The sequence below is a fragment of the Neopelma chrysocephalum genome, unplaced genomic scaffold, assembly GCF_003984885.1.
Source record: "Neopelma chrysocephalum unplaced genomic scaffold, ASM398488v2 Primary Assembly neopelma1_59, whole genome shotgun sequence".
Classification (NCBI taxonomy): Eukaryota; Metazoa; Chordata; class Aves; order Passeriformes; family Pipridae; genus Neopelma; species Neopelma chrysocephalum.
In genome coordinates, this window is record NW_020897714.1 from 31,185,752 (window position 1) to 31,213,174 (window position 27,423).

The 27,423-nt window shown below is 39.5% G+C and overlaps 1 protein-coding gene across 7 annotated transcripts in view; it reads right to left on the minus strand.

Moving 5' to 3' along the window:
* Positions 1–27,423, minus strand: part of SOX5 (SRY-box 5) — a 641,934-nt gene that overhangs the window by 418,096 nt on the left and 196,415 nt on the right. For 2 of the 7 annotated variants that reach the window (XM_027680808.1, XM_027680809.1), the window contains exon 1: positions 8,871–8,941. The exons of 2 other annotated variants lie outside the window; for them this stretch is intronic. The gene's annotated coding sequence lies outside the window, so the exon portion shown is untranslated. Of the gene's footprint in view, positions 1–8,531; positions 8,942–9,061; positions 9,081–27,423 lie in introns of those variants that run through there. 3 more of the 7 variants (XM_027680805.1, XM_027680811.1, XM_027680804.1) reach the window with 3 other exon arrangements.

Sequence of the window (27,423 nt, forward strand, 5' to 3'; positions counted from 1 at the left end):
ACAGCTAACCTTATGCTCTGCTCAAATTAAGTTACCACACACTGCCTCTGCATTTCTTACACGTACAGTCAGATGGTTCTTTGAAACCTTAATTACTTTTAAAAAAAAATCCCAGTTATCTTCAAACCTCTGTTCACCACCACTGAAACTGGGAATATACGTATGTGTAACGTGTATGTACAGAACATATATGTGCACAGCCACCAGTGAATCACACTGCAGGGTGGAAGGCAAGCCAGCTCCTCCAAAAACCTGTGCATATTACAAGTCTTCATGACATTTGCTTTCTGATCAGGATAGACAATACATACAGAAGTCAGCATTGTCTCTACAATCACAAATTTGTTCAAAGTAAGTTTGTAAGATCCTTACAAGCAGCAAAACACAGCCACAGACAGCCAAGCACTTACCAACTGGAGTCATACAACGTTTTGAAAGCAGCACTGGAAACACATCTCCCACTGAAGTCAAGGGAAGAGTGGCTGTTGTGGGACTTGGACAGGTTCCTAAATTCTCACTTATCTGCCCGATACTTCACTGATTTCCGGACATCCAGCCCAGAGCATCCAAGTTTATGTGACTCACTTTGGGGACAAGCCAGCCCTGATCCGTGGCATCAGACCTGGCTACCACGGTCACAGCGGGGAGGAAAACAAAGCACCAGCACTGGCGCCTGGACTGGGGAAGAAGAGGCCAGCAGCCAGCAAAACACAGGCATCCTTCTTCAGTAATATCACTCACTTTCAATTCTCAGAGAGAGTGAATCCAGCTGAGGTCAACTGCGAGCAAAAAAAAGGATTGTGTTTTGAAATCTGCTGGGTGATGTACAGCACGCAACACAAATTGGGGCTGTCAGTCTAATTTCCAGGAGATATCACCATGAATACTATCCCAAGCAGACGGCTACAGGTGATGCTCACACTATCAATGACAGTGTGCTGCCTGGCTTGCAGATGCTCCCAGTACTCAAATTTGCCAGAATTTCATTGCACCAAGTTGAGTCTTTAATAATCGGAGATAATGGGATGGAGTGAAAGAGAGCCCAGCAGCAGTAATGCTGCTGTGGTAAGGTTTAAAAAAGTTTACCAGCAAGCAGTGATAGCTTTGTACGGGCTCCTCAGAGGTACAGGTGATTCAGAAAATGAGTGTGATAATAAAATTTAAAAATAGGTCTTTGAGGATGAGGAAATTCAGGGGTTTTCAGTGTTGCAGTTTGACATTGTATTTTCAGTGCATTGGGCAGAAGACTGAATTCTGAAACCGAAACTCTGCAGATTTTGAGAACGTGTCTTTTGGTGGTATGGCAGTCCTAGTTACAGAAAAACCACGAGGCACCAGTATTTCACTTTTCACTGACTAATCTCATTCTTACTCAGAGATGCAGTGACTGAAATCCTTCTCACCTACTGTGTAGCAGCTTCTCTGAAATGAATTTGCAACTTCAATCTAGATCCTAGTGGACAAAAAAAAAAAAAGAAAAAAAAAAAGAAAAAACACCCCACAAGCCAAAACCCCCTAAAGCACTTGGTATTAATTGGCCATCCTTGCTGGTGGTCTCAGGACTGAGGCCGTGGGCATGGAAAATGAACAAGCTCCTGACCTTCTTCTGATCCTCTCCACGAGGGCTGAGACAATGACTGGGCTATGCACTGCCATTTCCTATTTAATTAAATGGCTAAATGGAAGATTTCCTCTGTGGCTAAATGGGAGGTTTCTTTTTCCAGTGCTGCTCTCAGTCTACTAACTCTTGCAGTCACTTAGGTTGACTGTAACATTTAAAGGAAATAATTCCCCCCTTCGGTTTTCGTAGCACAAAGGAAAGGATACTGCAGCAGCACTGCAGCTCAATTTATGTAGAGAGAGAGAGATTTATACATGTGTCTTTCCATTTGCATCATTCTTTTCTTCCTAAAGGGCCAACCCATTTCATTATTCCCTTTAAAATATAAGACACGTTTACCTCTAATCCCACTGTAGAGAGAACTTCTTAAACACAAGAAAAAGTTGTTTCCATGTAAGATGTACAAACTTCAGCTACCTGACGGTGATGATATATGCACATTATATAATACATATATGTGGAAAACAGCCTTGATGTGACAGCTGAGTCCTGAGGCATCGTAGTAGTCACTCTGCGTTTGAAAGACAGCTTCTCTACCAAACCACTCAAACAGTAAAATGAACACAATATACTCTCCAGCTAGAACTATGCCCTTAAGCTTCAGTTGGAAGAGGAAAAAAAAACTTCTCATTGAAGTCTATTTTAATTAGGACTGCAGAGAACCAGTTTGAATGAAAGCCTGCCTTTTTTTTTTTCTCTCCCCTCCTTTTTTTCTTTTTGAAACCCAAGCTAGAGTTTAAAAAATTCTCGGGTAGGGTGAAAATCAAGTGAAAAGCTGAAGTAAACTTGCATTTGAACGTCCTTTAGCTGAAGAAATTCCTCATAAAAACTTGGATTTAGGGATGACAAAGAAAGGATGGGTTCTTATATTCAGTCTGCTTCTCCCATATGATCTGCAGACTGGCTCTGTCATAAAAGCTAGAAAACACTAAACAAGTTATACAGCATTTGCTTAACTGACAAAATATTCACTTATTATTACTGCCATTAGCCTGTTCTTTTTGATTTCCCTATGTATTTGTTTCTCAGCTATTTGGATGTTTGGTATCCTGACATGATGTGTCTCCAAAGCTTTGTCAGATGCTATCTTTCTAGATTAAATACATACAGAAGGATATGCTTTTATATTTGCCTGTGACAACTGCCTTGCTTAACGATGGACTTCCAGGAAGGTCACAGAACCTGCATCCATCTGTGCACGCCATAACAGCTCTGTGGTACCTGCCTAGCTCCAGTCATGCCAGATTTAATAATTATGAAAAGTTTGAATCACAGCACAAATACCTGGAAAGTAGATGCTTCATACATGGTGTGCACCCACCTGCCAGCACTTGTGGTTGCCTGGAATACCCTCAAACGTTTCAAGCGAGGGGGCTTTTCCTATTTCCTTGACTGCCTGGGGTATCGACCTCCCCCATGTGTCTCAGGGTCATATGCTGTTACTTTAAATACAGGCACCTTGGATCAAAGATTTTAAGCTCATTTCTGGGTAAGGGGAATACAAAGCCTATTTAAGCAGATGCAAAAATTATTTTCAACAACAATGCTGCAGAATTCAGCGAGGAGCTGAAACAACAGAGCTGCAGTACCAATCCAGCGCAGGCATAAGGAAACCGTAATCATATCTAATTAGAGTTAAAATAATGTTTCCCTTTGAAATGTTTAATTAGCTCTGTTTTATTACATAAACATTCTTGATGCAGAGCATACTGAGCTAGAAGAGTCTGATGAGTTAAACAGTGCAAAGTGCTCAGGCGCCCAGTGAGGGGCAAAACCTGACAAGGAGTGGCTGTTGTTACCAGATGTCTGGACCATCAGTGGAGCCATGATGCTTGCTGCAAACAGCAGGCTATCATTTCAACCTTTGTTGCCTCTACTGAAGCCTCCCATCGCGCTTTCAATTTAACAGCATCACAAGGAGACAAAGAAATTTCTTACAATATGCCTTTCAGTTCAGAGACAAATCCCATTTAAACTTGTTCAACCTCTCATAACGTATTAGTTATTGTTGCCAGTCTGCATGTCCTCTGGCAACACACTACTTGTTCTGGAGGAGGAAAGCTTTTTCTTTTTTTACCCCCTTTTTCTGTCCTTTTTTTTTTCCCCTTTTTTTTTTTTTTTTTTTTTTTTTAATTCTTGCCCTTCAGTTTGATAAAGCAAGACCAGATTTACTGGCAAACTTACAGCATGCTTGTCACAAGCTTGCAGCAAATTTAATTAACCTTATTACAAATATGGTTTTCTTGAAGATTACATCACAATCTGGTTTCACATCGCCTGCTGCTGATTCAACATATTCTGTGCTTTGGAGAATATGTTCATTTTCTGAAAAAGGTCAAAATGTTAAAATAGCTAAAACTTCACTATTTCTTCTGAGTTCCCGTTCAAATCTTGTGGTGTACCAACACTTTGTCTTACGAGCAGTGTTGTTATCTTGCTGTGTGCCAATTGTAGACGGGTTTACTTCACAGTACAGTTTACATGCCTTTAACAACAGGGATAGCCAGATGATGGAAAATTTGATGCTAGTTTAACCCCTCATTAGCACACTGGGACAAAACCACTAGAAATGCACAACTAGAATTAGCTTTGCCCAGCAAACTTGTAACAGGTAGCAGTTACTAGCATAATTTAGAATTTCAGCTGAGTAAGGAGTGAGTTAAGATACTACTTCTGCTCAGGAACACTGACAGTGAAGGTGCGCTATTTGGTCAAGATTAGCAAGAGAATTTAATAACTTTTTACAGTCAGTATGAGTTTTTAAACCCTGAAATGTTTCATTAAAAGATTTTTTGTTGTCAGTTTCCAGAAATTAGAACAAGAAATTCCCTGTGACAGAGAATGTTGGCATAAGATTTCTATCGGCATACTTCAGAGTTTAAAGAGCTGGATAAACATCTTGATTGCTTCCTTGAACTACACCTGAATTTAGAACCTTTAACTATTTGCACTGACTTAGTCTCATTGAAAGTCTCTGCAAAAACTCTGAGACAAAGATGATTTCTCACATGTTTATTTTTTCATATAATGTCTAGAAGAGGGACGCCCTTGTCCATATTCACTTAATAACAAAGCAAGACTTCACAAGCTGATACTCTGTCATGGCGTGGGAGGAAGCAGAGGAAAAAAGTCACAGCATCTGTTCTAAAACCCTCTTTAATAAAGTATAAAGAGAGAAGGGGGTGTAAAACAAAGACACCTTTGCTAATCGCCAACTCTGTAATTCTATTAGCACACAGGTGTTATCAGATCAGTGAGCAGCGGATGCAAAAAAAGATTATGCGGGGAAAAAACAAAGCAAACATTAGCACAATAGCAGCGAGCTAAAACCTTGGCATATTCGATATTGTGATGGCTCCCACACACCACAGAGATAAGGTGGTTGACCAACACAGCACAAGTGCATCAAAGACATTCCATGGAAAGCAGCTGTGCCCTGGAGAAGATAATCTGCAATACAGAATTACGTGTAGTGGGTCTAAAACACGTGGCTATATTAGCTTTTGTAGGATAGCAAAGTGTTGACTCCCACATGACAAAGAATGCGTTTTGCCTTTACACCTATGTGTACATCATATATATTTGGTATTATTTAACTTCCATATGCTTAAAGAGAGAGGTTTGGAAACTCAAGTGAGAACACTTGTCCAAGAAAGACAAAAAGGGTCTGCCTACCAAAGTCTCTTTTTATCCCCTGCAAGAGCAAAAAACCCCAACAAAACAAAACAAGCATAGCTCTCCGTCCCATTCCAATAACCAAAGCTTTTCATATTGTTCTGCTAAACTCAATTAATTTGTAGGTAGTTTTAACACTGCCATGCCTGGACATGGTGCAGTATTTTAATTATTCACTTTACAACGACATAATATAAATATTATATCATTTAAACAGGACTAAAGTCCTTGATTCTCTCAGTAGAGTATATACCATTAGGAACATATTTTGAAACTTTCTGCAAAATATCCAAAGAACTAATTAGGCAATGGACAATCCAACTAAGGGAGATGCTCTGCTGAGCTTCTTACTCAAAAAGCAGCAGGAAGTGGTCAGGGATGTGAATGTCAAGGGGAACCTCAGCCACAGTGACCATGACATTCAGGATTTTAAGCTTCTAATAGGAGTGAGGAAGACAGAACCATGCCTTGGACCACAGGAGAGCAGATTTCAGGTTGCAGATTTTTCTCGGATTTACATGTCAGGATCCAACAGAGACTGCCTTGGAAGGCAAAAGGGCTCAAGAAGAGCTGCTTGATTTCCAAACCACAACTCCCTCAAAACACAGAATCTATTCCCATGTGTAGAAGGTCAAGCAAGGGTGGCAGAAGGCCAGTGTGGCCAATAGGAAACTCCTCAGCTAGCTCAAATGCAAAAGGAAGTCTATATGTAATGCAAAAAGGTACACAGAACAAATTGAGACGTTCCCCAAGCAAGCAAGGAGTTAGAAACATAAGAGCTCAGGTGGAGGTGGAACTAGCAAAGGATGAGAAAGGCTGCAAGAAGAGCTTCTGCAAGTACCTTGGAAAGAAGAGACAAAGCCAGAGCTTTCTCACAGACACGCAGCAATAGGACAGGAGGCAATGGAAATGCCAGTTGAGTATAAGGAAAAGATTTTTTTACCAGGAAGATGGTCACCTCTGCCAGCATCTGACCAGAGAGGTTGTGAAGTCTCCACCCTTGCAAACATTCAAAACCCAACTGGACAACCTGCTGCAGGAGGTTAGGTAAGTCTCTTCAGAGCTTCATTCCAACCTAATTCTAACCTACTCTGTAATTCTACAGTTGCATGAAATGTGAATCAAATTGGTCTTTTACCAATTAAAGAGAACACAGAAATATTCCATAATTAACTGAATTCTTTTCAGTTGTTTGTGAAGATTGTAATAGCTCCAACATCGAGTGAGTTACTTGGCATATTTTTACTTCTATTTCTAACAAAGGTTAGACCATCTGATTATTTACTCATATGCTACATGCCCTATATTGGTGCTGTACACCAAATACCTCATTCAAAATGGGGTAACATAAACCTGTATGCCATCCCAGCACTGCAAACTAATTTACTGTTGCTTGCTTTTTATCCATGTGTTGGCCTTGCAGGTTATAAAACAGAAATCTTTCTTTAGGAGTCTGTGCCTGAAAATCAGCAGTTCACCAAAGCTTCCCCTGCCCCCTACTTTTAACACGCTTTTTTTTCTGAAAGCCCTTACACAGTGGTGAATTCTGCTTTTTACATGCATTAAATCCTGTTTAGATATATGGGTGGTTTTGAGAAGAATATTTGCTGCACTGCATCTGGCTTTCCCCTTCATGGTCCCTGCAAATCCACAAAGCTTCATGCCAATGGGATAGGAAGGTTTCTGGAAACTTGACAGCACATGGGAGTTCACTACATTAATTCCTTCCTTCATCCAAATTGGAGCCTTTCTTCCTCCTCCTTGCAAATTTCCAGGCAGTGTGACAGAGGAGAAAATGGCAGAGGGGGAACTGAAGCAAACAGAATAAATTCACTGAAGGAAACAATCACTGCTCACTCTGGGTTTCCTCCTGCTGTTTTTGGGGATGTGTGTCCAGTGCACAGGAAAGGGCATGAAGGGAAGCTTTTTCTCTCTAGTAATTCTATACAGTGCTTTGGGGTGCTATGGAATCAAAGGCACCATATATAAAGGTTTGATATTGTTATAAAAACATCACATCCAAAATAAATACTTCAAGATTTATAACATTTCTGAGCCCTCAACTCTTGGGACACAACTGGAGACCTTTAGATGACTTGCCCACTACTACTGTTACCTAAAGTTCTAAGAGAAAAGGCAAGAGCACTACTGATTGCATATAAACCAGCAAAACCTGAAAGGTTTATAGCAGCCAGCTCTCTTATCACAATCCTCTATGGAAAAAAACACCTGTTTATGCTGGCAACAGATGAAAAAAAATTTTTCTCTTGTTCAGTAGATGCATGCATTATAGGCACGTAAGAGACCTGCACACAACTTTGCTTACAATTCTCAAAGTTAGCTGAGCAGGGAATAGCTTCCCCATTCTTAAAACAAAAAACTGTGCAATTTCAAGCTCTTTTTAAGTTCCAAAATGGGACAACTCCAGCACTGTTAAAAGTATGACATACCCAAGCAAACAGGTAAGTCAACTGCACTGACACCAGCAGTATAGAGCCTTCACTCTGAGCATAAGACAGTCTTCAAATTGCCACCATAATTGATTCAGATGAAGGTCTTTACACCAGTCTCTCACACATTGGAAGCATGTGCTGGGTCTCTCCATCCCTTCTGTTACAGCCAGACAGCCAAATAAGTGAGAGGCAAAGGCTTTTATCTGTTATGAAAGAAACCAAAAAGTAAGTCTAAAGTTTTAGTCAGGTAGGGCAAAAATTTATCCAGATCAATAAAGCCACAAGTGAGTTTTCATAGGATTAGAACAACTTACAGATTTTTTTCATCTGGTTTCGAAGAGAAAGTAGAATCTGGAGATAAGAAACCTTTCTCCACAAAAGTTTCATTGAACTTGACATATTCCAACAAAAAAGTATGGTTTCATTCCAAAAATTCCAGAGGAAAATAAGTTTTATAGATTAAAAAAAAACCCCAAACCTGTGACTGCCTCTAAACTTTAACCTTAAACTGTGGTAGATACAGACACTGTGCAATGATTATATCAATACACAGAATAAAGTGTAAGTGAACAGTTTTAGGGAGTGTGCAAGCAGTCTTTCATTAACTTGCTAATAGCAAGCTGAAACAAAGGCGGGAAAGAGATGAATTGGAATTTTCAGTGAGTGTACATAGCAAATTCCAGAGGTATTATTAAAATTCATGACTCGAAACAGGAAACCTAAGATGAAGCACTCTCTGATTGTCTCAGTTCATATAAAAGCAGAAAGAAAAAAAAAGTCACCTGATGGGAGTCAGGAGATGACACACAAAGAGGGAATCCCATAACAGTGACCACCTTGGAAATTTTCTGCCTCAAACTTGATGATCTAAAAAAGCACAGCCCAACCTTGCAGCCTTTTCCAATCAAGGTTGTGAGGCCATGTGCCACACATCTCGTTCTGCACAACACCCACCACCCCCACAGTGAGCCTGCAACTCACCCCTGAAATGGTCCCAATGCACACATCAAAGAGGACCACGGGCCAGAGGAACTGTCCTGGCAGGTGGGGTGTGCCCCACAGGCTATAGATTGGTTAATGTGCTCCACACAGAGGAAACAAACTGTTTTTGCAACACTCACTGATGTCTTCAAGAACAATGCATCTAATAACAGCTCCTCTATCCTAAGACAAGAGATAGGGAAATGCCCCCCCCCCCACCATTAGGGGGATGTTCTAGGTAAAACTTTCTCCAGTTTATTTTGTGACACCTGCGTGTAGCATCAAGATGCACTGCTCCCATCCTGAGCTGAATGCTTATGGCAATGCTTACGGCATTTCTGGTAGTTCAAGCAACAAGGAAACACAAAAATCTTGGCCGCTGCTCTCTCATTTGGTCCTACCACAAGCCAGGCAGTGCCAGTGTTCTTTGAACAAGGCACCCTGATCAAAAGTGGAAGAGGTTTGTTACACAGACCATATATTAGTTTCATATCTACTGAAAGAACTCAAGGGAAGTACATCACCACCCTGTTATATTCAACAATTTTTCCCGCTAATGGAAATAAAAAGTGCTCAGATGGCTGCAGAGAATCGCTACAGTGACATCTGTTGCACATAAAATCTAAAGGCTAAAACTGAAGATAGCAGCAGAAAAGTTAATGATGAGAATTGCAAAGTCAGCATCTCAATAACTAGGAAGTACTGTTTTCTGTACAACTCCATTTCATACTGCATGGACAGTGCATATTCTAGCCCAGGACCAAGTGAAAACCGTAAACAATTTGAGTATTTTTGACTACAACCTGTGAATGGTGAACTACTCAAATGAAGAGTGAAATGGCTTATGACCTATTGCCCTTGGAGACTGATGAGATAAAAATATCACTGCTCTGCCCCGTGCAAGGCTTGAGCAGCTTTGCAAGAGCAGATGCACTCGAGGTCAGTCTCCAAAAATCTGGAAAACTTTAATAAACATTTTGAGTTACTGCTTTGAAAGGTAAGGATGACAATTATCCAAAGAAACAAACTTTCCGAAGTTGGACACAAGCAAATAATTTTTCTGTAGTCCTCCTCTCCATGATGCCTGTGATGAACTTTTCAAAAGAAAAAAATACCAACAAAATTGAAGTAGAGACAAAACAGTTCTGCACAAATTTATAAAATATTTCAATTCTTTCAAATCAGAACTTTATAATATGAACAGCTTAATAAATAATAATAACAAAAAAATCAGATGAAGAGGCACTTTACCCATCTTTAGATAAAGAAAATGATTTTTACCTTCCTTTCTTCACTTCCATTAGTGATTCCATCAAAAAAGCTGATCCAAATTTTCTCTAAAAATTTGATAATTCTATTTTGACATTCAAACAAGAAAAATAACCCTCTAACAAAAACTTAATTTTTTAATTGCTTTTCTTGTTTATTTTCACAAGAGTAGCAAGATGATTCAAATACAATGAAAAAGGTTATTTTCATGGTATATACATATGTAAACTTTTATTGCTCTCTAAAAAAACTGTTTTGTCAGGAAGATTCAATAGCTCCAAGGGAAAAACTCCAATCTTAAGTTTTCTGGCCCAGTTCTTCAGGACCGTGAAATTTAAACAGAGTAAAAAAGGGTTGGAAATCTATGAGATTACCATCTATTTATAGTAGAGCTCAGTAATGTTCAAGCACTTCTCATTAACATGACAGTTACATCACCTCTGATTAATATTTTTGCTATTATTTCTAGTTCCATTATTTCTAGTTTTGTTGAATAAAAATGTAACATCAGTATTACTTCAGATTTATAGGACATCTTTCTTTGCAAAGTGATTCTAACATGCTTTAAAAAAAGTAGCCGTTATATATTGTTATCGGCTCAACAATGCAATGAGCCACCTGTGGTGGGCAGGTGAACAGCTGATGCACAACCCAATGAATAAACCAAGTGGAGAGAGAATGGAAATTTTGTTTGGCATTAAAGCATGACCGCAGCCTTACAGAATAGGTCAAGGATTTTTTTAAACCCCCAGAGAACAGAAGTCTCAGCCTGAAAGTTCGAGCACAGAGAAAACAAAACGGTTGAGTCACAACTGTAAAGGTAAAACCACAGAGATGACTTACACTTGTTGGAATCTGGGTTTTGTTCCAAAGACCGTAGATCCTGATTTATGATGAGCTGTCACAGTTTGACTCAACAAAATGGAACTTGTTAAAATAAAAATTTTAAAATTCCTTCTCTCTGTAATTGGTATGAGAAAAAAAAAAGTAGAATGGGATATTGCCTACATGAGTCCTTGATGTACAGAACTTGCTATAACAGCTGCGCATACTTTGACTTCTCACTGATTTTAGCAGCCCTCACACTTTAAAACCACAGCTCAAAGCCATGGACCTACTGTATTATCACAGCAGTGGAAAGGGCTTGGATGAAGGGTTTCAATAGTTATTCAACTACAAGGACAGCATTCAGCGCTTGCCTTGGGAGACACCAGCTCTGTGATCACTGATACTGACAAACTCAACCATTTATTGCTCAAGAAGGATTTTTTTAAAGCTTTTTGTCTCTAATGTAGGCAAATGAGGTCTGCAAATATTCACTAGAGTCAGGCATGCTGTGAGCATCGTCTTAATGAGACCATAAGGATGCAAGCAGGAAGAGCTATTTCAGCAGGTCTAAAAGATAATACCCAACAGTTAGATTTCTTAATTTCACCTAAGTGTGAGCGACTGAAAAGTAGAGGCAGAAAGCATTTAAAATGAGGAACGAAGCAATACTGTAGCTGCCACCATGGATTTAAAGAAGACAGGACGGCTTTCAAGAGTTGACTGAATCAAGTGAATGCCCCAAATAAACCCATGGTATACAGTTAGTTTTCTCTTTTCCAAACACTTCCCCTTTAGAATTGTTTGGACTGTTCAAGAAACATACTGAATACTCTCTACCAAACTCTACATTTAATGCTTATCAACAGGCAGAATATTATTTATTCCAGGAATCACAGTTGCTAGTCAGCACCCCAAACAACTACATCATTAAGTTTTTCTGAAGAATTTCTTGAAATCACAGATGTAAGATGCAGAATAACAAATCTGTACCAAATCATCTGAAGAGATCACAGAATTCCTCTAAATAATCTGGGCTGGAAGGATCTCAGGTGGCCTCTAGTCCAGCCTTCTGTAGAAAAGCAGGGTCAGCTCAGCCCAAGCTTTGCAGAGCTTAATCCTGTTGGGTCCTGAAAGCCTCCAAGAATGGAGATTTCACAGCCTCTCTGACCAACCTGTCCTGCCACCAGACTGCATCATATGAAGACATTTTTCCTCATGATCAGTCTGAACCTCTCTGTTTTCCATCTGTGCCCATTGACTTTTCTTCCTCTCACCTTGCACCATACTGAAGACCCTGGTTTTGCCTTTTTGCCTTTGTAAATCCCCAAACTGTGTTTAACCACAGTTAATCAGAATGACTTATTCATTTAAAAGCAGCTAAAGTAATCTTTTTGGTAGAATTCAGGTTTCACTGAAATTTTTGCCCCAAACCCTCCAAAACCTCATCTGCCTTGTGACCAAAATAAAGTGAGCTGGGGCGCGGGTGGGAGAGGATGGGATGGGGGGTACATGAAATAAATAAATAAATAAATAAGAGTTATTATTTGTAAGATGTTCTGTCAATCAAATTAGCTACTATGTGATGTAATTCACAGTGCAGTTCTACTACAGGTTGCTTTCCATTCAAGGATCTCAGGCATTTTCCAACCAACACGTCACACATTTTGTGGCAGGAACACAGAGAGCAGATGGGAGCACAGGTCTGGTGCAAGGTCACACAGCAGGGCTGTGGGCACACCAGGCACAGGGCAAGGTGATGGTCTGCCAACACCCAGTCCTGTGATTTAAAGATGGTATTACCTTTTTTTTCCAGTCCTGATGACAGCAGGACTTTGTTAGACAATTTTCTACTGAAAGCAGTATTTTACTCAGCTTAATAACCTCTGATTCTCATCAATATCCCTACATAAATAGAGAGAGAATGGCATCTTTGTGTCTGTACAACCAAGATCCTATTTATACTGAAATGTATCACATTACTATAGGGTCAAAATGTGCATAGTTATCACAGATAAAAAGAACAGGTGTTTTCTTGGTGACTTAATAAAGAAAGAGAATTAGAGAAGGATTTTAAGGTTTAGTTTTATTAAAAAAAATTAAAAATCATTAAAATTTTACACTATAAGCTGAAAATTATACAGTGTGTAATACCAAATTTTGAAAGCCTGTGAAAGTGATGCAGTAAACAATTCTCATTATAATGTGGAGAGAGGAGAAGCAGGCAGCTGTATTCTTTTCCCTCCAAAGGCTCTAGCAGCAACTTTCCTGCTGGATATTTCAACACGGGAACAACTGCCCAGGAAGGCTGCACCACTCAAACTTGGGAGGGAAGAAACAATCTTTTAGACAAATATCAGTTCCTTTTTCAATTCTGTAGAACTACCACAAGCTTTCACCCAGCTGTATCAATTAGCAAACAGCAGTGTGGAAGAACACCTTCATGAAGCAGTACTTGCATTTCATGCTCAAGTACATGAAAACTATCATGATACTAAAGGTGTTGGAAGATCCTTACAAAGCATTTATGACCGAATCGATTTCTCTAAGTTAATTAACTTGACTAGGCTGAAAACAAAGCCAACACACAAATCATGCCAGAGTTTGATTTTTAAATGAATGACAACAGGTCAGCAATTTTTACTTACTCCTTTAACCTATGGACAACTGAATACAAATATAATCTTTCTGTTATAAAACTCAAACGGCAGAACGCTATAACAATGTTTCAAAAACATTCACCAACTCCTGTACTGCTCAGGTCTGTTTTGAACATTTCCTTATTCATCTTTTAAAATAATGCATGCCTTGATCTTGGCACAACTATGAACTGTATAAACAGAAGAGTAGAAAACATTATTTTCTGAAAGTTCTAAAAAAAAAAAAAAAAGTAATTTGTACTTCGGAAAATCCAGTATTTTAAAAGTTTCAAACTAATGTAAAATAAAAATTCCTATTACTACTTAACACAGAAAAATAATTTAAATTCTATGTTGCTTTCATCAAGTTATTCCCCCTTCTTTTCTTTTTTTTTAATTTGTTTTTGTTTGGCTTGGTTGTTCCTTTTTTTAAATTTTCATTCTCAGTATAAGCCAGCATTGCCTCTAAATTCTCTCTCAAAGAGCACATTTCTCTGTGAGGTTACCACTGACAAGGGAACACTCAGTCAACAGCTTTGATGACATTACAGTAAACAAAACTATTTGAAAGACATCAGTAAGTAAAACCTGGGACCTGCCCAATAAACACCTTTATTCCATCATTTCACAGACTGTAAGTCCGCACCAAGTCCACTGTGGTTCTCTGCTGTTACGAGCAACCTTTTACCACTTGTTGCTTCACCTTCTGCTTGAGCTACTCACGCAGCACATGAAAATAAAAATGCATAAGGAGGTTAACTAGGACTAGACAAAAGGCTGCAGAGCTCAATCAAGGCAGGCATGGATCACTGTCCTCTCAATAACATCTCTGTCCCCCCCACCCGCTGCCCGTCGCCGCACACACGCACGCGCTCCAGCTTCGAGCCATAAATCTTACAAAGTCACTCAACTGACAGCCTAATAACATGAAAGAGGTATCTGCAAACAAGATGGTTTCAAACCACTGCTGGTGACCCTGAACAAATCAGGGCCCAGTTTCTTTTGCAGCCTGCGTTTCTCCCCTTCAATCACTTAACCGGGCAGATTGATGTGACACCGCAGAAATAAACTGAGCTCCCTCTCGCACACTCTCTCTCTCCCCGGCTCTCCTGCTTTCTGGCGTTCACTAATGATTGGATCTGTCTGTCCATATACGGCAAAAGTCGAACGCTCAAAGTCCTTTGGGTGGCAGAAATGCAACCTCCCAACGACATCAAAAAAAACCCAACCGCCACCACAAAAACCCCCCCCACATTTCTCGCTGCCTTTCGTGTTTTCATTTATTATTTAAGAATTTCTTCTTTTAAAAGAAATATAAAAAGCAAACATGAAAAACAATACAACCCATCTCTCCATGAATAAAAAGGTCTAATACCTCGTGAAAACACGATTGCAAATTGCACCCTTTGGGAACATAACTGGAAAACTGTAATATTTGGCACAAAGTCAGAGATGGGAGCATTTGTTTCAATCCCTCTCAAGCACCTCTATCTTTCACTGCTCTTTAAAGCCACAGCAGTACCTGAACCCCTCCTATCTTTTAACAGGGGTACAAGTAAAGTTTGAAGTCATTTTAGAACACACACCCACACCCATGACCCCAAGTAATGAAGACTTCAAATGATTTAATGATGATGCTTTTTCATGGCAGAGAAGAACTATCAATCCAGACATCCTAAATCTCAGGGTAATAACTTCTTTGAAGCAGGCAAAAGGAAAATCAAATAGCTGGCATGAAGAGCAGATAAAAAGCCACCAAAGCAACCAACTGGTGAGCCTCTACATATTATCCTGTACTTCAGGATTTCTTCAGGATGCTATTTAACAACAAGAAAAAAGCAAATAGAAATGTATGTATTTATTAATAAAAAATATTTTTATACTAAAAAAATTTAAATATTTGCGTTCTTAAAAATACAGATAATAAAGTCAATGCAACTAGAGAGTACTGAGATGATGTCTCATGCTCAAGTTTTATCTTTGTTTTCAGTCTTATATCTGAAAGCCTGATGTTTAGGCATTGGTACCACTGAAGAGGCAGTACTGGGAAGAAATTCCCCCTAGCTAACAGATCTTCTCCAGCAGGAGATGACTGAGATGGTGCTCATTGCTTCAACAAGGGTCATACCCGATTGGAAATCCTGATTTAATATTTCCTACTGAAATTTCGGAAGAATAATATTGGTTATAAAGCTCATATAACACATTGAAATCCCTAAATCTTGTGTCTGAACTGTATGACATTTCCATTAAAAGATTTACTAAATTTAGAGCTGATGTGATTCCTATGCAACCCTCAAGCCTGGTGAGATTTGCACTTCAGTATTCTGATTGGAATATTCATACTGATAAATATTTTAGAATCAAGAATTTTCTCATCTCTTTCCTTTTGCCCACTAAAACAGAAATGACAACATATCGATAGATTTTCATGAAAAGTAGTCAAACTTACTCTGCTCCTTAAAGTGTTAATTTGACCCACTAATTTACAATTTAAGAGGGTTTTTTTCCCTCATACTGCTTCAGCTGGGTCACATAGCTTGTTTTATATCTTTGCTTGCATATTATCAGCCTCCCATTTAGGAGAGACTGTGATATCTTTCCCCTATTGCCCCAAAGTTGTTACTATGCACTCCCCAGACACATACATGCTCCCAAAACACCCCAATGAAATCAAAGCCCAGGAGAAGGCTATCAAGAGGATGGGGAGGGAAAAAAAATAACAAAACCAAAGCCATTCTAACCAAAGCTGTGAGCAGAGGAAAGTTCTAGTAGCTTGTTGTACACACAAAAAAAGCAAAGGAAATAACTAAAGAACATATATTGTATATGCAGCCTGCTGAGAATGCTATTTTTCAAAGGTCCTCTGCCCAGGATGGCCTATTTGCTGCTTTGAACTTATTTAATAACATTAAGCAAGAACACTTAACTATCTAAAAGAAGGATCAGTGGCATAAATCAGACATCATTTCACATATTTCAGGATCAAAGCTGCAAGGCAACATGATTTGTGAGGACGTTTGAACAGCTCTAATATATCACAGTTCCTTTTGAAGGATACTTAGGCATATTAGTTGCCCAAATGATGATTTCTTTGCATGGTTGTAGCCAAAAAGAAAAGAAAATTGAAACTTTTCATTCAGGAATTGGTTTCGTCTATAACCTTGATTTATGTATAGCATCAAACAAAGCAGATGAAGAAGACGGCGAATTTGAATTATCAAAATTAAAACCAGGAGAGTGAATTGATTTTTTTTTTTCAAATGATCAAGGCTAATCGAAGTGACCAGCACAGAAATTGCATAATCAGTAGCCAATATGAGTTAATAGGAGCAATATAACCAATGTGCAGGATTACAGTCATATTTCATTCAAACTTTCTAGAACCTGTCAGGATGAAGCACAGCCTACAGAACTCTTTGACTTAAAGATAACAGTTAGCTGTAGTATTCAGTTTTAAAGTGTTTTTTTCTTTGTACACAAAACTGCTTGCCATGGTGGATTGCCCAAGAAATGTCTCAGCTCAGAACTCTAAAAAAAAAAAAAAGGCTGAACCAGATAATTTTTCAGGGGCCCTTCCAACTTGGGCTGTTCTGTGATTCTCTAAAAAATGGTAGTCATAAAACCACCCCACACACTAAAAGCTGAGATCAGAATCAAACTTCCCAAGCTTGTAGCTGCTGAACATGTAGTTATAAATAGAGAATTTCAACTTATTCTAACACCTTTCCTCCTCCGCTCTACAAGAAAATGCTCATGAAAAAGGTCAACCTCTTCTTTGGGCAATTAGTCTAGAAAATACAAGTCAGACTGATGTGTATCAGTCTCTGGAGTTGAACACTTCTTACTGATTTTCCCTAAAAATCCAAGATTATCTGTTGCTCTCTCTTCATCTTTCTGCACTGGTCTTCAGGGTTTAGAAAGAGCAAACTGCCAGGTTTTTGGAAATTCAGGAAGACCCAGGCTCACAGCTGCCAGGCTACCACAGGGTTTACACTGTCACCAAGGATATCAGGCTTCTGCAAACTTATTACCAGTTGGCTCTGTCATCCTGAATCAGTCCACATGGTGAACATCTACTGTTCATGAGAACAGAGGCAAAAGCCACTGGGAGGGGGGAACAGTACTGAAAAAAACAGGCACCAGAGCAGTGTTAGAAATCCCCAGTCTCTGGTGTGTGGAGGATGGATTACCATTCAGTCTGAAATTAAAGCAACAAGAAGGAGGCAAGAAAACCAATGGGAAATTAATATTTTCAGAAAATGTGTTTAATGTTCACAAGACATAATAGCATTTAATGCTTTATAAAAGTCTGTTTAGCCTGCAAGTTATTTAAATTAGCAAGTCTAGAGTCACAATTCTAATTCCCTGTGAAAAGGAATTCCATTTCTTTGTTAATAAGTAATCCCATATCCTTCTCCCAAGACATGAACATGTACACAACCTTACCATAAATAGCATTATTCAATAATTATAGCAAAGAGGAAGGTTAAGGAATACCTATTTTCCCCATGATCTCCATTCCATTAGCCTGCAAACCCCACTACGTTCAAACACACATCCAAATATATTTGCTAAAGAAAACTAAATACTCCGAGGTTCTACATCCTCAATAAACTAATCACAGACTTCTGCAGGAAGCAAACAGTAATCAAAGTTTCTGTATTGCTGTTTTGAGAATATTCTTACAGTCCCTTGCTGTACTTTTTTTTATAACACTGAGGCCACATCTTTAAAACAATTACTGATAAGTTTGAGATTCAATATGCACTGAAATCTAGGGAAAGACTATGAAGGAGAGACGTCTGACAGGGGGCCTTCCTCACTCACAGGTTGTACCTCTGTGCTTAGTAGTACTTAATGGATTCTTGCAAAAACTTTTAATACTTGAAATATCTTGTAAGAAAGGGTACTATAGTTTAAGTATGCTCACCTAATAGCTCTGAGTTTCTCTGTAAACACAAAGAAATGGACTTCTAAGGGAAATTATATACATGGGGAAACCCAATTGATATGTTTAAAAAAAACCCACAAGAATACACAGTTTTGGTATTTGTTTAGAGAACAGCTTTTGAAAAAGTTTCACTTCCATAAATGCTGTAGGTTGAACTCTACCCTTTGCTGAGCATCATATCTGAAAAGGGCTTACTGTAGCACAGATCTCAGCTGCATGTTTAAAATACGCCTGACATATGGGGAAACTTTCCACAGATGAAATGATACTGAAAATAATGACTAAACACTGAGTCAGAAAAAAGAAACAAGAAGATATATGCATCCCCTCCATCCCTCCACTCAGCCATCCTAAGTAAGATGATATGTAAAGAAAAGATAAATTGCACTATTCCATAAATTAGAAGAATTACAGAAAGGTCAGATATCTAAAAAGAGAAATTATATGCTGAGCAAAAACTGAAGGATTGTATAGCTCTAGCAGAGCAGTTAATATTTTATGTTACAATAACTCAGAAATGTAGGAACCTTAAACTATTTCAGGAAACACAGCCCTTGGGATTCAAGTAAAACACTGAAAAAACTCATCAGTTTGGTTTTGTTTCTTTTTGAATAGGATCCAATTGGAGGACTGACTCTAACCCTCTTGTTTAATACCCCAGGACATGAGCAGTCTCAGTTGGTGAGAATGCTGGGGAAGTACAATCCCTCTCAGAAAAATCATCTCTGTTTGAGAAATCAATTTAGCATATAGGTAATGCTAATTGTTATGAGTCAGGGCTCAGCATGGAAAAAAGTAGCCAAATCAATCCTGAAAGCAGTAAAGCAATATGATGTTCCAAGAATGAAATGGTAGCACTATTGAAAGTAATGGTATTTTTGTATAGCTTCAAAAAGACATATTTTTTGACAGATTTTAGGAGGTATACATAGTAACGAAAAGGAAAGCAGAACAACTTCAGTATCTTAATATAATAACTTCAGCAAATTAATTTGTTAGCGCTAACAATACAGACCTGGAGAGGGAGTCAGGCAAACATATCAGAGAATGTCTGAATTTTTACAAATACAGAGAAGAATCAAAAAATATTCTCAGACTAAAAAAAAAGAAAAAAAAAAGAACTTTTGATCCCACCTTCAGTGGGCAGATGCCCTTCCTGATGGCCAAAGCTGACCAGGCTGTGCCTGCACAGAGCCCTGAGCCACCCCTGAGCTCCAGGCACCCACGGGAAGGTGGGCTCACCTTTGCAGTCAGCACCCACTGACTTTACCATGAGGAAAGTGAGAACACTGCAGAACCAGCAGAAGAGGATTTCTGACACCTGGAGCTATGGGAGATGAGCAATGTGAGAAGGCAATTGGGGGCTGTTACAGGACAAACCGAGAATATAAAAAATGTGAACTGATAGCGTGGAAGAGCAAGAGTAAGACAAGCAGAGGGTGACAGCATCCACTGAAAAGTGGAGACTGGAACCAATTTAGTGAGAAAAAAGGCATTAAGGCAGGACCACCATCAACAGTAGAGACAAGCTATGAACTGACTGGCAGAGATGGGTAAACAGAGAGAACCGGTTAGGAAGAAAATTGCCCTCCCTCCCAAGCACTGACAATTCTCCCTCTCTCCAAGCTGATGAGAGGGCAGCAACTCATGGGCAGAGAGGGGAGAAATCAGTGCAGCTGGATGTGAGGCTCTCACAAGGACAACCACAAGGAGTTGATATGATGGGCAGGGTGACATTTCTGTTCTTTTTCCCACTGCACGCACAAAAAACGCTATTCAGGTTGCAAATTAAGAATCAAAAGAGAGAACTGCAGGATTTAAGTTGACTGTGCAATCTTAATTCAGTTGTCTTGTGCATATGTATCATGGTAGTCTATAAATATATCATGCCAGTCTTTCTTACGTAAAATGTCACCCGCAGGATAGATTCTGCTTGCTTAACAAACAGTCATTTCATATTTTGTTTATTTTCAGCATTTGTTGGAAGAGCCTGGCCTTATTTACTCTGTGTTACTCTGCCTCCTTTCGATAAGACAACTTCCTTTTAGCTTTTCTGAAGTCACCCATCAACAGAGTCTTTATCCTGTATCAAATACAGGAGTCTACAAACATGCTTACCCACAAGAGGACTAAATTAAGGTTGCACAAATTACTTTAATTATACTTTCACCCCAGTCCCTTCCCCCAGTTTCTCAGTGCTTGGGCCTTTTGTCTTACTCATGCAATCAGCATTGGCTTTTGTGGTTGATACTCGAGTATCACTGCAATGCACTGAAGTCATGGCTTCTTCAGCTACTGTAAATTTTAGATGAAAGTTGCATTAAGACAAGAAACAGAAAGGACAAATAAAACCAGTAATTAGAAATGTAGATTTTATCCTTCCAATATGCACATGAATAACATCAGAACAAGTATCATGACTATTCAATGGCATAATAGTCTTTGGAGCACATACCTGTAAAGAAATGAAAAAGAAACCCTATGTTTGAGAGTTTAATGGTACGAACAGATCAGACTTGCAAAGAATGGAAAGCAAAAAGATGGAGAGGAAATTCAAGAAAAAAACCCCACATGTTCCAAAATGCCCCACAGCAGGTCACTGGCAGAACTGGGGGGCTCTGTAGTCCCACATCAGCACCGCTTCCCCCTGAATTGTGGGGATGGAACCAAATTAATCTGCAGGGCTTCCGTGGAAAACCAGGAATACAAATCAAACTCTCCTTTATTTTAACGTATTAGCAGTACTAAAATTCACTTCCCATTCTAATGTGCTGGTACTAAACTTATCATTTTATCATTAAGATTATTGTTTTCCCTACACATTTGCAATAGCATCCATCATGATAGCATTGGAGAGCTTTCAACATCTCCATTTCAGTTCAATGAATTGCATAAATTCTCCTATTTGTACAGAAGGCAAGAGGCACAGAGGATGAGAGGTTCTTAGCAGGGCTTCTGTAAAGTTAAAGATGCACAGACCTGCAGAGTTAAAGACGCACAGACTTTGCCTAAATCTGATTCATTATCTTCAGTAATACCAAGCAGCAAGTATTAATGTAAAATCTTTGAAAAAAATCTTTACCAGCAAAAAGGAGTATGTAACTTTGACTGCTTCTATGGATTTTAATTGATTTTTAATCTGCTGATGGTAGACTGTAAATAACCACTCAAAGCATACAAAAGTGCAAGTCAATAGGAAGTTTTATTAGTTTGCTTTCAGAGTTATAGCAATGATGGAAGGACTCTGAAGCAGGCAGAGGCCCACAACCTGAATGGTTTCTCTTCTCCTCTCAGGCTGTTTGAACACCATCTCCATAAGGGTCCAATTCAGCCAGAATTTACATTTGACTTCCGCACCACGGAAGCCTAGGATGGCTGCAAAGGAAGTGCTAACATTATTATTTTTCTTGTAGAATAGGGCCCTAATTCATTGGCAAGGCAGCCAGTAAAACCTCTTGTATACACCACACCTTGTCTATTAATCATTTCACAGAGTCCCAAAAAAAGTTCTGAAACAAATAATCTTTTTTTTACCTCTCCTGTAGCAAAAGGGAAGGAAAGGGTTGTGCATGTAAAAATTTGCCTTTTTTTTTTCTTTTCATCCCTTTAAATGGCCTACTGTTTATATTTTTCATACAGGCACACTCTGCAAGTGTTCCCAACACCATATTCCCTTGGTTTTCTTCACATCAATTGTGTTGCTGACCTTTAGCTTGCACTATCTGTGTACAGTAGAAGATTAGGACCCCTGAAATATTCTTCTCAGCTGGCACCTAAACCTTCTACTTTTCCACATCCCCCTAATTTCATTCTTCCATTTGAAAAGAGGCTGACCAATAAATCCAGTTTAAAAGAGCTGAGTCAAGAAACACTTTGTTTTTAGTGAATCCAGGATACCAAAGTAGGAAAAATCATCTTCATAACCAGCCTGGGCAACAACTCTGTTCCTACCCCTCCTCCCCAGCAATGCACCCAGTGATAAACAGCTCATAGCAACACATCTATGCAACATCCACACTCTTGATGCTTTGGAGAGATCCTGAGAGCAGTTATCTCATGCTACACTCTTAGTCCTATAGTTTGGCACTAGATATTTATGTGACTCACCCAGATGCAGAAAGTAAGAGAACACTCTGCAGCAGAATATACTGACAGTTCCACCAACACCATGGACACATCAGAGTTTGCTTCAGCATCCTACCTATAATTTAATCTGACTACCAAAGAAGTATTTGCATACTTTGAAAAAAACCCAAACAAAGCCAGAAAAAAAACCCGAACCACAACCAAAAACAATAGTTGATTTTCTCAGCTGACCTAAAAGTCTGTAAAGGAGGGTGGCACCACTGTCATCTGCTCACATGAAAAAAAAAATAAAAAAGGGAAGCTCTTCACTTAAATTTATACCTCACAGTAGCTTAGCACAGATAAATGGAAAGAAATGGTAAAAAACAGTCAGAAAAACTACAGACATATTAAGCACAGGAATCTTCTTTGAGACTACTTTAGCAGTTGCAAAATAAACCCAGAAATTAACTCACTTCAGCATCCATCCTTTAAACAGTCAACTCCACCTGACGCAAGGGCTCTGTGCATTATCAAATATGATTAACTGTGTGCAAAGATGGCTGAAATCACCCAGCATGACTTGTACCACTCACATCATCAGTGACTAAGTATCCACTTACACAACCCTTCTGGTGGTGGAAGATGACACATTTTATCAGGCAATACAAAGGCACAAGGTTCTTCAAGGCAAAAAGGGAATCCCATCATCGCAAAAAAGCACTAAATGGAAAACCAGAAGCTATTTAGATTAGAGTATTACCCATTTTACCTTCTTTATCAAGTTAAATGTGTTACCTAACAACACAAAGACAGTATCTCGGTTTCATGCCTAATTTGAGAAGAAAATATTTAACATAAATAGTACTTATGGAGATACATCTGGCCCAAATGCCATGAGGGTATCGTGAGGGTCTTGGCACACTGCTAATGTGAACTGCAAAAAGGAACACCAGTGACATCCTCACATGCTTAGATAGTTTGCCCTGGATACTTCCTGAGAACATCTTCTTAGTTGGCCGTGGTTAATAGACCTTACACACACAAAACTGAGCCCCAAGATCACTCACAGAAGTATTTACTTTAGTGATTATCTACATGCCAGGACCAGTAAAGAAGTGTTATTTCTGACTTGTGAGTGGTTAGCACATATTCAAGAGAAGAACACAACATACAATGCCAACTGAGATATTTCCCAGGGAAATGCTGATTACACCAAAGTCCTCCACCCTTTTAGTGATGGTGGCTGTTGCAAAGATCACCAGACAGCCACCAAAACCCTCCCAGACAGCAAGTTCCTTGTCTGCATATAAGATAGCCAAACTCTGGGGACAAAAGAACTTCCAAATGACATTCTGCATTATTTGACTGTCTCAGGTTTATTCCTTGGATGGATTCATATACGTAAAGATGCACTCCACAAAGACAATTATTCTTCTGTTACGTTCTGACTACAAAATAAATGGTTAAAGCCACTCGTCATTGGGTCATAAAAAAAATTTGTTGAAATAATGAATTCAAATATACTAATAGGATACAGAGGTTCACCATTAAATTGTTTAATCCATAACTGCATAATACTGCACTGAATTATTTCTCCCCCCTTTTACCCCTGCTAGGAACCGACACAAGTACAATAATTAAAATAAATTTCAACACGACTATTTGGAAAATTGACAACATTTTCAAGAACTTATAATTTTCTTCCTCCCCACCTTCCCCAAGATAAAGTACAGTTTTGACATCTTGGTAAAAAATAGTTGCAAACTATTACTTACAATTTAGGACAAAATCACTGTTTTAATCATGACCTTTCATCTGTCCTTGATTTGGAGCGAAAGGGTGGGGGAAATTGGCCACTTACAGAAATAATCCTACTGGGCTTTCGTCTCACTGATTGACAGCCTCATGTGGCTAAACACATTCACAATTATAAATAAAAACTACCCCTCTCAAAATGGCAGAACTTATCCTCCATCAAGCAAGATGTGCTTGGAGCAAGTATAGCTTTTAGTGGAGATGGTGAAAATGATCTTTGAAAGATGTGATAAATATCAACTCTTCTGTATTGTCCACCTCCAACCATATTAGACAAAAGGATAGTCCTAATTATTATTTACATAAAGACCAGAATAGCTAAATACTGGCCATGTCACTATTACAAGAATGAAAAATACATTATTAAAAACTGCTATTAATAGTATGATAATAATATATGCCAATAAGCTTTTTTCAATTTCAGATTATACCTGAATATGGGCTGTTTGAAAAGCACAGCTACACTATTAGCTGGAGTGTCCTTACAGATATTTTCAAAACCAGACAGATCACTTCATGTTTGCTGTCTAAGACTACAGAAACAGTGCCTTGTTGGCATTTGTCTGAGTTGACAATGAAACTGTTGAGTGAACTAAATTGGCAGAAAATGCTTCACTGTTTCCCAATGTCACCTTGCTGCCAGGTTAACTTTCTGGTTGGGCTTGCAGTGGGGCAGAAGGAGTCAGTGCCAGATGAAAGGGAGCTGTGGGAGTGTGTGTCTGGGCAGAAGGCTGGCACACCAGGGCTGCCCCCTTCTTCCAGCAGCCTCCAGCTGAAGGTGTGGGCAAGTGCATCACCAGACCACACACCAGAAAGGGGATTCTGAGAGGCCTCACACTCTGCTGCTGCTGAAACTTTCTACAGTTTCTCTCATGCCTTGACTTCTCCAAGGGCAAAATAGGCACAATGAATCACACTTACCTTCCTAAAGGGCTCCAAGACCACTGAAATGGCAAGTCAGTGTGCCAATAAAGCCCATCCTGGAAGTTGCCAACCAGCTCCCCACTGCAGAAGTTTGTACAGTGATGCCAAGAATATCACACCACTTTGCAAGAGGTGGAGAGGTAGATGTATCACAGAGCACAACTGCTAAGCTGTGAAGGTGACTTGTAAATCAAGGACAGGGAGAGACAGAAAACTCTTTCAGACTCCTTCCTATCTTTCTCTAGACACTTATTTCCACAACCAAAACTCAGAATCAGAGCAATTTGACAGACAATGCTGTGTAATGATCACACAAACACCAGTCACTTTGTAGGGGGAAAGACCCACTCTCTTCCCACTTTGGTGGACTCCCGTAACCACTTCTGCTTCTGCACTGGAACCACACCCAAAGCACCAGGCAAGACGACACACAGGAGCTTCTCCTGTACTGTCACAGGCACTTCCAACAGGCTTTGCAAATCAATCACTGCATTAGTAATAACATTCCTACAAACACTTCTTTTCAGACAGCTGGTATAAGGTATGGGTTTTACTGCCTTGAGACAGGCTCAGAAGTTTCACAAGCCTTCCGAGAACAGGGTAGGGGTTTCCCCTCTCCCTCCCAACGGCACACCACCTTCCAAAAGCCAGGGAGGCACCACGCCGAGCAATTTGGAACAGGACCCACGGCAGCAGATCGGCCTGGGCAGAAACAACGCTTGTCTGTCTAGGTAAGATCCCTGCCAGCCTTCCTACTAAAATTAGAAAGTGGGCGACAGTACCTTGGCGCCTGTCACTTGCTGGAGACAAATCTTTAGCTCTTTCCACAGCCAAGGGGTGGCATTTTGATTCCTGCCTGCCAGCTCCAAGTCGTGGTGGTACCTTGCTATCAGCTGGGCTCTCTGGTGGCAAAACCCCTGCCTGCCATCAGCTGCCTGCCCTGCCCTTCGCCCCAGCACCATCCTTCTTCCCAAACAGCAGAAAGGGGAGAAAGTCAAGCGAGAGTCATAACAGCTTGAAACAGGCAAAACTTTCCAGAGGGGGGACAACAATTTTCGCTCGATGGAGATTAAAACTCCCATCCTGGGTAGGTCAGGAAGTAAATTCAGCGTGCAAGTAGGCGTACTCATAATTCACACAGTTATAGCAATATCACTTTTTAATCAAAAGATCTCAACCTCTTTCACATAGATCACAAACACTAAGCGTCACAATATTCCTGTGATGGAGCAATGAATTATTGTGCCCACTTTTATTAAAAGTATTTAAGTTGATCTATTACCTATGTAGGTTACAGATATATCCTACTGTCACAATCTCAAACACATTGATCCTCACAAATCTTCTCTGAAGTAGGGAAATGCTATTTTCTCCATTTTGGGTAATTGGAAACTCCGGTGCAGACAGACCACGGCCAGATGAAAATGATGTAAAAATCCACCTAATCTCTGGGCCTCCACTTTCAATTGGCTAGGCATTTCTAAAGGCCTAGAGACACCCAGTAAAAACCCTCTAGGTTAGGGATTAGGCAGAACCTAGGCCTAAATTTGGGTTGAAATGGTCTTAATGCATTTGGCATCTTTCCTGTTTTAGCTCCTTGCAGCCAAAACACACCATGGGGCTCTTGGCTAGAAAATGAGCCAAGCTTCACAGGGGAGAGCCCCACACGGGCTCTGCTGCACAATCGGGGCTTCAGCCTGTCGGCTGTCAAAGCAGCAACCTTCCCTCATCCATACTGAAACAGAAAATGTAAAAATGTCCATCATAGGAATATTAAAAAAATAATAATAATAATTAAAGAGTTTTCATTGAAACAAAAAGCCTGTACTTTCAGTTAAAGACCTGAAACAGAGATGTTACTTCTTCAAAAATAAAAAAAAAAAATTTACTTTCCTCCCTTAGTTGCTTCATCTTCCTCATAATAAACTACTTTGTGATCATTAGAGAGGTTTACACTGTAGAAACAATGCTGAGAGAAAGGAAACACAGAGGCTAAGCTTTTCATTTAATTTTTGAAAGTGAAAAATCTCTTGGGTAAAAAATGACACCTCTGCTTTTTCTAAGCTATATATGGGTTGAAGCACTTAGTGTTTGGCTGCATCTGCATACACATTATAAAGTTATCACAGTTTTATGCTTTTATTGACAAACCTCTTCAAAAGAGTTCTGTTTTCTGTCAATTGTGAAATGCAGCATGTT